Genomic DNA, 13,066 nt, shown 5'->3' on the forward strand with positions numbered 1-13,066 from the left:
GTGTAGGCTCCCTATTCAACAGATGTGAGGAACTTTTCAGATGGTAGGCTTGCTGCTTCTGAAGGCACCAATAGCCCATAACCAGCCTCTAGCTTCTATCCCTCAGCCCCCAAAGTTATTAAATAGAATTTTTTTATGCAGGTCAGACAAAGAAGGCACATCAACAACATTTGACTGATGTAAGAGCATGCTCACAAACAAATGTTTTTGACTTTGAGTACATACATTGAATCTGAGTGTTTATGACCTTGGCTACTTGCTAAAAACATAGCCCTCTGGAAGCTGTACTAACACAGTTGGTCTTTTTGGTCTTTTTTTGGCCCTAAATGCCTCATGGAATTGAGCATTTTACAACTTCTACTGTAAGGAGCAATGCTAACCTCACCATTTTTAGGGTGCAACACAAAATGCTGTTTATCTCTAATTCTAACATACAAAAAATAATAATCTTGCTCTCTTGACACCTGGGTAAATTTTTTTTAAGTCCATCAGTTCTGGTTAACAGGTAAAATAGGTTAAACTTGGATAACGGGGCTGGCCATGCCAGTTTTTCACTGGAGCCATTGGCTACTGTTGTTTCTTTTTATGCATCATCCAATGACTGGACTTGAAGGCCTTTATCCTTCTTCTTCTCTAGAGACTCAACATCACAATGGAGAAGGTTGATAGGTATTTTCAAAATACAGAGATCATACTCTACTGGATGTATTTTGGATTCCTAGACCTCTTGACTATCTTGCAATTCCTCATTCTGGTAGTCTCTCATACACTTGCATCAGTTTTTGCTCCCAGATCTATAGAAACCGTTCATCCCATGGCCAGAGCAGCTGCACATGACTTATTTGACTACTTACCCAAATCATCTATGCCACTGCTGCCACTTTTTTCTTTGGCCAGGGGCTGGGGCCTAAGCTTCAACACTTTATTGACACTTCAACTTGCAGGGTTCATGTTTGCCCACAGTGCAGTCAGAATCCTTATTTCTGCTTACAAGGAACAAATCCCATTATATCACAATTCTCCATAGGAGTCCACTGTAATAGGACTGAGGCAACTAGGTGTTGTATGCTTCTTGGTGTCCATAGGTGCCACCACTCTCCTAACAACAACCTCTATTAATCTATCAGGACTGAGATTTCTCTCACCAACAAATATCCTAAAGACTTTTCCAGTTGCTGTGTGGGTGTTGAGACCCAGGATGTAAAATTTGGGTCTCTAGCAATTGAGAGATGTGAGGCAGAGTTGGCAGTGTAGTCATGCTTATGCAAAAAAAAAAAAAAAAAAAAAAAAAAAAAACACAATAGCTCCCAGACAGCCCAGAGCTTTCAGCCCTTAGATTCCTGCATCATTCCATAGGCCTTTTCATATAGGACAGAAAACAAAGGTGAATGGTCAATATTTTACATAATGAACACATGCTCAAAAGAAAATGTTTATGACAATGAATGAATACACTAAATCAGGGTATTTATTACTTCAATTAATAATAATAATAATAATAATAATAATAATAATAATAATAACAACAACAACAACAACAATAACCTGTTGGAAGCATCAACAACAGAGTAGCTATAGCCATGTTTGGCCTTTCCAATGATCCACCCTTTTAGGATTCATCATCAAAAAATCTACACACCTGAAGTCTTCTGCAATGATCTATTAGCAAGGAAGTAAGAGCTCTGCATCCACAGGCCACAAGAAATACACTGTATTGTGATATGACTAGAACACAATCCCCCTGCCTAGGATTACTAAAAGCATTCTCCAGATAGTATCCTGACAAGCTCATCATTCTTTCAACTTATCATTGATCAACTGCTGTGGCTGCAACTAAAGATGTAATATATATTGAAGTAATCCTGATATTATTTTGGTGATCTAGAATATGCATACAACTGAATATGGCAGAAATCCATTCCTGTGCTGCTGTTAACAAACCAAGTGCCATGTGATTTTGCAACACAACTTTTTGTATTTGATATTTTTCTTTATTAACTAGAGATAGAGCCTGCTTTGTATGATTTAAGATTTGACTGTGTACTCTGTCTTATTCACCAAGGATACATAAAAAATAACAAAGAAAATACCTCATCCTCGTTAGTTTAAAATTTTTTTATCATATAGTCTTTCATTAGCTATAACCACACCTTAATTTTCCATAGGCTGTAAGGTTTGAACCTAGTATCCTAATAATGCCAGCAGAAAAACCAGAAGTTCAAATATATTGAGTAATCTTTTAAAATTAAATAAAAGTTTAGGCAGTAAAAAAATATCTGGATAGAATGGAGATCAACAGACTGTTGACTATAATAGATAATGTTACCTTCAATATACATTGAAATATTGGTTTCAGTATTTAAACCTTAGGAAATAAGCTAGAATTAACAAAGGGGTGATTTTAACAGCTGTTTCTATGCTTAGCATTTCAATTTTGCCTGTTCATAACCAGGAAACAAGAGCCAATATTGTAATGCATGTCTGTAATTTCAGTGACTCAAGAGGCTGAGGAAGAAGGATTTTAAGTTCAAGGCTAGTCTCAGCAACTCAGTGGGGCTTTAAGCATCTTAGTGAGAACTTGGCTTGTCTTTAAAAACAAATGGGCTGGAGATGTGATTTGTGATAAAGTGTTCTGAGTCCAGTTCTTGGTACAAAAAAAAAAAAATTCTGCTTTTTTGTGCCACTATCTAACTTCTAAGACAATAATGAAAGATTGATAATTCATGTAGTCTAGAGGATGTGAGTTGTGGCTTTGGGGTCACATAGAATTGATCCTGAATTTCAGTAAAGTAGCTTAATATTCATGAGACCTTTAAAATATTCTTTCACACCGAACAGCTATGTAAACCTCATTCATTACAAAAAGCAGAATGAGTGTCAACATATTAGCAATTCTTTAGCCCTATCTGTACACATAAAGTTGACAATGTGTTTTTACTCCTCTTAGTTCCAAAGTTCAGAGTATGTTTCCAAAACTTTGGATCTGAGCTCTGTGTGACTTATGTAAATCTGTGACTATGAAAGTGTATTAGTCAGGAAATATTTTGAATACTTTGCTTTTGCTTTCATGACACTGTCATCTCCATGAGAATGAGCCCACCTTAATTTATTTGATTCTGAGAAGAAGGGTGCATTTTTTGGAAACCATGTCTCCCTCTGAAGTTCAGTAACCTTACCAATGATCACCTAATGCAGTAAAAAGATCCCATATAAACCCAGGCTTAATTTATGATAAGCCCACACTTGAGACAATAATTTTTATATGGTTTCTTCTTATTCAGTGATAGATATCTAATTCACTAAACATAGGCTGAATGCCAGGATTCAATCAAATGTGGAACAGAAGTTATGTGAAAAACATATTGTGCCTTATAGGTACTGGTTAAATTTTTATTAATTTAAATTTAAACTTTAATTTCTTGACAGTATTTATTGAATTATATGGTAATATGTGTAGACTTCTATGCCTTTAATGTTTGATGATATTCTCAGAGTACCCCATACTAAAGAAGAAAATTGAAATCACAACCCTGCATTAGGCTAAAGACAAAACTGTAAAATAATTTTTTTATATGTTTAGACTCTAGTTTCTGGGTTACTGATGATCTGATGACCTAGAGTTTTCTCTCCAGTGATACCTATCTCTTTTGGTTAAAGTATGATATCTAAAATGAAAATGGATCTGTACCCAGAATCCTGTGAGAAACAGTGTCCACTTTTGTACACTTCTGAGTTGTAGATGGCTGCTCTCTCAAAGTGTAGAGTCTCTCCTGTTCTTTGGCCCTGAGATAATGTTGTTTGGTATGTTTATTCCATAACCTATGACACAGAACTGAGTTGTCCATTTTTTTTCACCTTGCTGAGGTCAGGGTAGATCTCAAGCATGGAATATAGCTGTGGTGAACATAGATATCCCTGAGAGGTCAAGAGTGAATTTTGGGATGAAGCTTGATAAATACATTTATTTATTTGTAAATTTATATTTTCAAAAATAACAATAATTTGGATATAGTGGTTTAAGTTATTAAATTGATTTAAGCTGTCCTTCTTAATTTTTATTATGAATACTAGAAATTTTTAAATTATACTAATGCATTATATTGTTTTTCCCTCTTGGAAAATATTAATGCCTTAGGACATTGCTTAGAAGTTTAAAATAAAATTTGCTTTCTCATAAGACCAGACAGCACAAAAGTTAAATGAAATTTTAAAGTAATTTTGATAAAATTTTTATTCATAAAAGTATATATTTTGGGTGTGTGGGAGATCTTGCCTCTTGGTTTTATTTTCCCCATTGGGTTTCTCCCCATTGAAATTAAGTTTTCATCACATGAGAAGAACATCACATAATCTTTTACTTTTCTCCCTCTCACTAAGGTGTGGCTGTAGAGTTTAAGAGTGGTGAGGATAATACAAATGATGAGAAGTGATGAGATGTCATTCCAAGTCCTCATCAGCCTCCCCAGCTCAAGTGCATTTTTTATTGAGCTGGCTGAATATCTGTTCATTTGCTCTACTCTTTATACTAAATTTTGCAGCTTTTTACCCTTTTTTCAATCCTTGTTAGTTACCACCAGATTTTTCCATGACATCATTTACTCTAGGGCCAGAAACATCTGGTCTGGTGGTCTGCACCTTGGTATTCTCGCCCTTCCCTCTTACTAGGTGAGGACAATCTGACAGAGGCCTCACTCTATTTATCAAGGTGAGGGGAAGTGATTTGTTCATGTCTGAGGGCAATACTGCAGGGCTTCTTTAGGCATGCCTGGTGAGACTGCATGTTTCAAACTGAAGTTTTTAAAATGGAGTTTTTTAGGCCAGGCCTAAGACCATCTTCACAATAGTGTAGTTAATTTGTCCAAAATTAAGGTGGTTTTTTTTTGTTGTTGTTTGTTTCTTTAATGTATTTGTCCTCAATTGAATTTTTTTCTTTTTTTTTTTTTTTTTGTACCAGGTATTTAACTTCCCCAGTCCTTTTTTTGTATTTATTTATAGCGAGGGTCTCACTTAGTTGCTTAGTGCCTTTCTTTTGCTGATGGTAGCTTTGAACTCATGATACCCATGTATAATTCTTCTGTGCCACAGGGGTTATGGCCTGTGCCACCAAGTTTGTTTCAACTGAGTTTTTAAATATGTAAAACAACTTTATTAAAGTGACATTTAGAAGCATTCGTAATATTCAAGCAAACTCCTTTGTCCTGGTGTGGCAGGAAATAAAAGTGAAACTGGACTTTAATTTAAATAACAAGAAAGTTCAATTGCAAGGGCTTAATTAGAACACAGATAATTAGAAGGTTACAGGCCATAAAGCACTGTTGTACTTGTTTAAAATTTTTTTTTCTTATTTGTAGATGAACAAAATATAATTATTATTATTATTATTATTATTATTATTATTATTATTATTATTATGGGTCCAGTATCAAACAGACTGTCTCATGCATAATAGCCAAGCACTCTACTACTGAGCAACAACCCTAAATCCTTACCTGGTATTTTTTTAATATTTATTTATATTTATTTATTTATATGTGGTGCTGAGAATTAAGCTCAGGGCCTCATATATGCTAGGCAAGCACTGTACCACTGAGCCACACCTTCAGCTCTTTCCTGGTACTTTTGAAATACCTGTTTTACATAAATTTTAATTAGTATCTTTAACCCTTTTCCAATATCTGTTTGGAGTAAATCAATAACCTAGAAATCAGTGAAGCAAAGTCTAGTTTTATCTCAAACTCTGATTTTACTTTCTCTTTCTTTCCCAGACCAGACACCTTATCACAGTGTCTGAATTAAGATTCCTCCTTGAGGAATTTACTGTATGTTGTCCACATTCCAAACTCCAAAATTTATCTATTCCTTAGTTTTGGAAAAGTCTTACAGAATTTGTCCAGAGGTACCAAAATTTCTTGGAGTACTCAGAAGAATCCATATCTGAGTCTTGCCTTTTAGGGAGCAGTTTGAATTATAAGTATGCAGCCTTTAAGGCAAGTAGATGGATGATCTGCAGCTGGAAGGAACCTTTTCATCAACCTTTGCATCTAAAAGGCACTTCATTTGATTCCTTTTATTAGATACTGTGAATAAACCTACAATGAAAATGGAAATGAAGTAATTTCTTTAACAAAATTGTTCCAATTTCTTTAGATATTTATCCAGAATTATAATTACTGGGTTATAGGGCATTTTTTAAACCAAGAATTGTTTTTTATTTTTACTTATTTAGGCACTTTACCACTGTGTTACATCCCTATTTTTTTTATTATTCGTGGATTATATGGCATTTTTATTGAGCTCTTAGGAACCATGATAGGGGCTGGGAATGTGGCTCAAGTGGTAGTGCACTTGCCTGGCATGCATGTGGCACTGGGTTTTATCCTCAGCACCACGTACAAATAAAGATGTTGTGTCAGCCGAAAACTAAAATGAATAAATAAATATTAAAATTCTCTCTCTCTCTCTCTCTCTCTCTCTCTCTCTCTCTCTCTTTTTAAAAAAGAACCATGATTTTTTTTTTTTTTTCAAAAGTATATTTATTAAGTTTATATTGTAACCAAACTTTTTATCTATGCATGTACACCTATACTCTGGAGTCCCTACTATCTTTCAGATATTTGTTTAGTTTGGTGTGGTTTGGTGCTAGGAATTGAACTCCAGGGGTGATTACCACTGAGTTATGTCTCCAGTCCTTTTCTTTCTTGGAGACAGGTGATATATCACTAATATCTCAATAAGTTGCTTATAGCCTTTCTATGTTGTTAAGGCTGTCTTTCAAATCACAGTCCTCCTGACTTGCCTCTTCAGCCTCTAGTATATTTTCCAGATTTGGCAGATTCTTTTTTTGAGATAAATTGACAGCTTTGATATTTGGGTATTTTTGTGTCTTGGTCACAGCTGATGAAACACTTATGAAAAATTTTATGGCTCCTAGATATCACCATTTTTTGTATCATTTATTTCATATTTCCTTCTTTCTTTTTTTTTGTGGTGCTAGAGATTGAACCCAGGGCCTTGTGCATACAAGGCAAGCACTCTAAAAACTGAGTTACATCCTCAGCCACTCTCTCACATTTCTGATCACTAGAGGTGATGATGATAATTGGGAATTTTGTCCCAAATGTGGTACATTTCTTAAGACTGGACTAATATCCAGTGTATCTAAATCTCTCTACTCATTCATGATTTTGCCAAAGAGATACTCACAGTAGTTTTATTTTTTTTTTTAAATTCATTTATAGATGGAGGGAGATTATCTCATTTAATATTCTGCTTTCTTTTCAACATTATTCCCTCTTAATATTTGCTTTTTATAGTGTTGCTAAGTTTGTAACTGACTATCTTGCACATTCTGCACACACACTCTAACAGTGAATTTTGCCTCTATGTCCCAATTCTAACTTTAGGTTGGATAGATTCATTCATTCATGTCTAATGTTATTTTTCATATGGTCAGTTTTACATATGCCTTTCTATTGCTTTTAACAAAACTATTGATCTACATATGGTTTCAGGTTTGGTTTATATTATGATATATTGGTCTGTATTATTGCAATATAGTTTCATAATATACATTAAATGTGTCTCATAACAATAACTATATTATTTGTTTTTTTATTAAAGGTTTTGGGGTATTTTACATATATTTTATTTCTAAGATAATTTTTTGGTCCCTTCTTTTCTTTTCTTTTATTTGGTCCTTGGAATTAAACTCAGGGGAATTGAGCCACATCCCCAAACCTCTTTTGTATGACTTTTAGAGATGGTGTCTCACTGAGTTGCTTAGGGCCTCACTTTTGCTGATGCTGGCTTTGAGCTCACAATACACCTGTCTCTGCCTCCCAAGGTACTGGGATTACAATTGTGCACCAACAGGTCCAGCTCTCTTCTTCTATTTAAAGAAAAACATGCTAAAATTTTCATAGGAAAATATTATATATTAAATTGAGTTAAAATAGTTGTCTTTGTAATGATTAATTTTATTTACACACATGCTATTTTATGTGCTTTTGTAAATTTTTATTTAGTTTGTGATAAGTTCCACATATTTTCCTTGAAATCCATTATACATGTGATGTATTTAACAGATATAACTTCAGTATAATACTTATGTGGTATTTTGTACTCTAATTAAACCAAAAATCTTTCTGGGTTCCACAAACCATTTTTTCTCAAACTTTATTATTTTTATTTTTGTGAATCACCTCCTCTTTCCTCCTATGCTGCAGATTTCTAATGTATTGACAAGTATAGCTCTAGTCTTATGCTATCACATACTTGTACACTGTCATTGTACACACATACTATAATTTCTACAGGTCTAAGCTGCTTGGTGAGGAGTATTTCATATATATATATATGTACCGTTTTCATGATGAAATAACAGCAATTTCTACTCCATCTTAAGTTCATGATAATTTGTTCTGTGTCCTCATCAATACATTGTATTCTTTTTGTTGTTGTTGTTTCTTACAGGAAATTTAAATCAGGGGCACACAGAGACTGGGTCACACATAGTTGCCTAGGGCCTTGCTATGTTTCTGAGGCTGGCTTTAAACTCAGGATTATCTTGCCTTAGCCTCACAATCCATTGGGATTAGAGGTGTGTGCCATGGAATCTGGTTCTATTTTATTTTTATATTGAAATATATATTACTTCTGAAAATAATTTATTCTTGATATTAAGAAAGCATAGAATACCATTTCCCCCCACAAATACCCCCCTTTTTTATAAAAGTTATCAATTTTTATTGAAAAGATGTTAGTAGTGCCAGATGTATAATTTATTAATGTCTAAATGGCTAGTTTATTATTATTATTATTATTATTATTATTATTATTATTATGCTATGTATTAGTTACAAAACTGTATCTGTTAATATTATTATAAGGTATATACTCTTTTCTATAACTTCATAGCATACATCAGTGTATATCAAAATGACCTTTTGGGGGTTGGGAGGTGAGGGGAGGGATCATGGGGTTAGAAATGATGGTGAAATATGATGTATATTGTTATATAAAGTACATGTATAAAGAAGTGAATTCATGTAAATATAATTTGTATAAAACCAGAGAAATGAAAAATTGTGCTCCATATGTGTAATAAGAATTGTAATGCATTCTGTTGTCATATATAATTAAAAAAAATATTTAAAAATTAAAGATAAATGATGGCATTATGTTCTAACTGAAAATAAGTATTACTCCTTTTAAAAATTGAGAAAAAAAAGTCTGTTGGTCAGTTGTAAACTTTATAAAGTTTATAAAATGTATCCTGAACATTTGGTAATACATAAACCTAGATGTAGGTATTTATAGTGTTGTCAGCAAAATTAAAACAAAATACTGTGGAGTTTATTTTTTGCAATGTATACTCATAATTATATGAGATGCATTTTGTACATATACATGTATAGTACCATTATATATAATTAATAATTGATCATTACATCTCACATTAACTACATTTATTTCAAATTAATTTGTCTTTTGAAAGCACCAATATATGACACTCTTGGATATATACACTTGGTGTGTCTTCAAATTTGTCACTTTTATGTATTATGTTCTTTTTTTATTCTCCTTTTTATAGAATTTCTTTTTCCAAATTATTGAGATTAATGAATTTTAAACAATTCAGTTTAACAGTGCAGTCTGTAGATTTTCTTTTTTAAGCTAAGACAAAATACATCCCAATTTAATAGTCTTATTGTTATGTAAATGACTTTTAAAAACCTGCATATATAACACCCTAACCTGACCTTACTCTGGACTATTGATATCTGGGTGGAGGGGATCTCAAAGTGATCCATGGAAAAGGCAGAACAGGGATGGGTCAGGATATGAGATTGGTGGATGCTGAGTATGTAGTAGTGAGTATTCATGAAAAATTATTGGTGGAATAGGTACGGGTAGAGAAAAAAAAAGTGCTAAGAAGGGAAAGAATGACCAGCTCAAGAGTTCAGATTTAAAAAGTCTAATGGTGGATCAATGGTAGTATGAGGGTAAAGATTAGTTTCTTTGGAGGCAGAAATAAGGTAGAAATGAAAGAAGAAGGTAACTCTGGCACAGTCCCCAAGAGAAAGAGTCAAATGAACACTACCCTCTATATTCATGCTATATATATCTAATGTTATAGAAGTTTGTATATATATATATATATATATATATATATATATATATATATATATATATATATATATATATATAATGCAAACTTCTATAGCATTAGATTAAAGTCAGCCAGCCTCAGCAACTTAGTGAGGCTCTAAGAAAATTAGTGAAACCCTTTTTCTTTATAGAATAATTTATTAAAGGCTGAGAGTGTTTCTTAATAAAAAAGCATATCTGATTTCAATTTGTCATATGAGAGAGAGAGAGAGAGAGAGAGAGAGAGAGAGAGAGAGAGAGAGAATAAAAAAAAGTAATCAGTGACCCTATTAGTGTCAAGGATGTGAATAATTTAAAAGTAATAGTGAGCTAGTTGGAAAACTCATCTAGGTTATTAACTACTGCTTGGGAAGTTAGCTTACTCTCCAAAATATAAAAGTGCGAGAGGAATTCTTTATTAAAGTGTATATAAGAAAAAAGAAGACTTTTGACTTAGCTTTTAGGTGACCCAGACTGGGTCAACTTTAGCAGGTGATTAGGGTTGTGAAAAGATGATAAATCCTTGAGTTATTTGGAATAATGTGATTTATCTAGTCTTCATAAATAAAGATTGAGGTCTAATATAAATCAGGCTTGGCAAATATTGAAAAGTAAATGTATAAATAAACACATAAAACAATATTTAACCAAAAGTCAACATTCAGAATATTTATGCAATTATGTAATCACCAGTAATATAAAAACAATGACAGCTAAGGAAAAAGTGAATTAATAAAAAACAAATAAATAATTTAATGAATAAATTAATTAATGAATATCTAACAAGTGCAAAAATGTAACGTGACTGGAATTGTCAAAGTCAGCTTGTAGCCATGAAAAAGTGTAAAGGTACATAGAAATGGTGTTTTACTACTGTGACATACTCTATGAACTGTAAATTCCACTTTTAGGTGGGAAGAGTTGAACACAGAACCCATTCACCTGGCTCTGTCACTTGGGAACTGTGCAAAAAATTACCTTTTTCTTTCCCTCAAATTTTATTCCTGCTTCCAAGAACACTACCCTCTATATTCACGCTATCATTGTAGACTTGTAGCATGTGAACCCCTCTAATGTTCAAGTTTTTCTTCTTTTTTTTTCATTGCTCTTTTTCTCCCTACCCCCATATCATCCAACAGTTCTTATTTTGTATAGCAAAATCTACATACTCCACAATCACCAGTCTTATATCTTACTATATCCATTTCCTACCTTGTGCATGACCACTTTGAGATCCCCTCCATGAAAACATCAATAGTCCAAAGTGATCAGAATGGGGGTAAAATTTGCAGACTATTAAAGGTTAGTTACACAACAAGAAAGCTATAAAAAGTGGGCTTCATTTAAAGGTGAAAATAAAAAGAAAATCTTTAGACTTCACTAGTTAAAATAAAGGATCAAAAATTTATGAGTCTCAATAATTTGAATTATACCTGTGAGTCACTTTTTTCGGGGTAAGGGATATAAGGACATTGCTAATGAGTTTAAAGCTCAAACTTTTTTTTATGAGAAAAAGAATATAAAAATTTAAAAAAAAATTAAAGTAATTGTGATATCATATATATATATATATATATATATATATATATATATATATATATATATATATATATATATATATATAATATTCACAAATTGCTTTAACCTTATAAACAGTTATATGTGTCAATACATTTCTCTCTGGGCTAGGTCCTATTATAGGAAGAAAACTTTGCCTTAAAATAACCCCATACAGAGGCATTTAATGCAATTAACAGGCCTCAAATAATAATAATAATAATAATAATAATAATAATAATAATAATAAAGTGAGGTGGGGAGGATTTCAGGGTTGTGAAGCATACCTGTAATATAAGTTACTTGAAAAGACATCACAGAAGAATTTTATACACTGTCTGAAGACATATATGTATGTATTATTTATAAAAAGTGTTTATGAGTTCTGTACTGAGGGTGCAAAAGTCCAATACACAGTCTTTTTTTTGTTGTAAATGGACACAGTACCATTAGTAGTTTGTTGGCTTTTTTAAAATATTTATTTTTAGTTTTTGGTGGACACAACATCTTTGTTTGTATGTGGTGCTGAGGATCGAACCTGGGCCGCCCGCATGCCAGGCGAGTGCACTACCTCTTGAGCCACATCCCCTCTTGGGTGGCTTTTTAATGCGGTGCTGGGTGTTCAACCCAGTACTTCATGCATGCTAGGGAAGTTCTCTACCACTGATCCATACATAACCCTAGTCCCCAAAGTCCTTTCCTTAATCTTTTTTTTTGGGGGGTCGGGGTGAGAGTGAGTTCGTGTAGGGCAGAGGATTTAATCCATGGCCTTATATCAGCAAAAGAAGCACTCTACTGACTAAGTTATATTATCAGCCCTGATCTGTAGTCTTTTAACAATGACAGCCTGTCTTTCAGACTTTGATTCTGCACCCACTTGGCTGAGGTTGGAGGCAGTGCCTGAAGCCTTGACCAATCAGTCTCTTAAGTGAGAACTGTCCAATCCTCATGCAGCCAGTGCTGAGGGGGAGGGCTTCCACAATCCTCTGTTCCCTTGGTGTCTGGAGCTCGACATTTTTTTTAATCTTTTTGTAGGCTTCTGTCCTGGATCCAGAGCCCAGGTGTCTGTGCTATGCAGAATCTGAAAACAAACCACAGGGAGAATGCTGAGAACCCTGAGAGCCAGGAAACAGTAAGTGTGCCTTGTTATCTTGAGACTGCGTAGGAAGGTGGCTTAAAGCTGACAGGAGTGGCAATGGTGGAAACTGGCAGTCATGGCTAGGGACTCCTCCTGGTCCTCTCCAGAGTCTTGTGGCCAGAGGGTCTCTCTGTGGTAGCTTAGCCTTCCTCTCCCTCTGACTAGTCTAGTGAGGCTTAGATCAGCAGTTGAAAACCTGGGCATTTTGTTCCATAATTGTAT

The 13,066-nt window shown here is 33.8% G+C and overlaps 1 long non-coding RNA gene across 1 annotated transcript in view; it reads left to right on the forward strand.

Moving 5' to 3' along the window:
• The window catches only part of LOC139704184 (uncharacterized), a 45,856-nt gene extending 33,024 nt beyond the window's left edge, over nucleotides 1-12,832 (forward strand). The window contains exon 4 of the long non-coding RNA XR_011706220.1: nucleotides 12,742-12,832. This is a non-coding gene — a long non-coding RNA (uncharacterized lncRNA). The remainder of the gene's footprint in view (nucleotides 1-12,741) is intronic.
• The last annotated feature ends 234 nt before the right edge of the window (nucleotides 12,833-13,066 follow it).

The sequence above is a fragment of the Marmota flaviventris genome, unplaced genomic scaffold, assembly GCF_047511675.1.
Source record: "Marmota flaviventris isolate mMarFla1 unplaced genomic scaffold, mMarFla1.hap1 Scaffold_43, whole genome shotgun sequence".
NCBI lineage: Eukaryota > Metazoa > Chordata > Mammalia > Rodentia > Sciuridae > Marmota > Marmota flaviventris.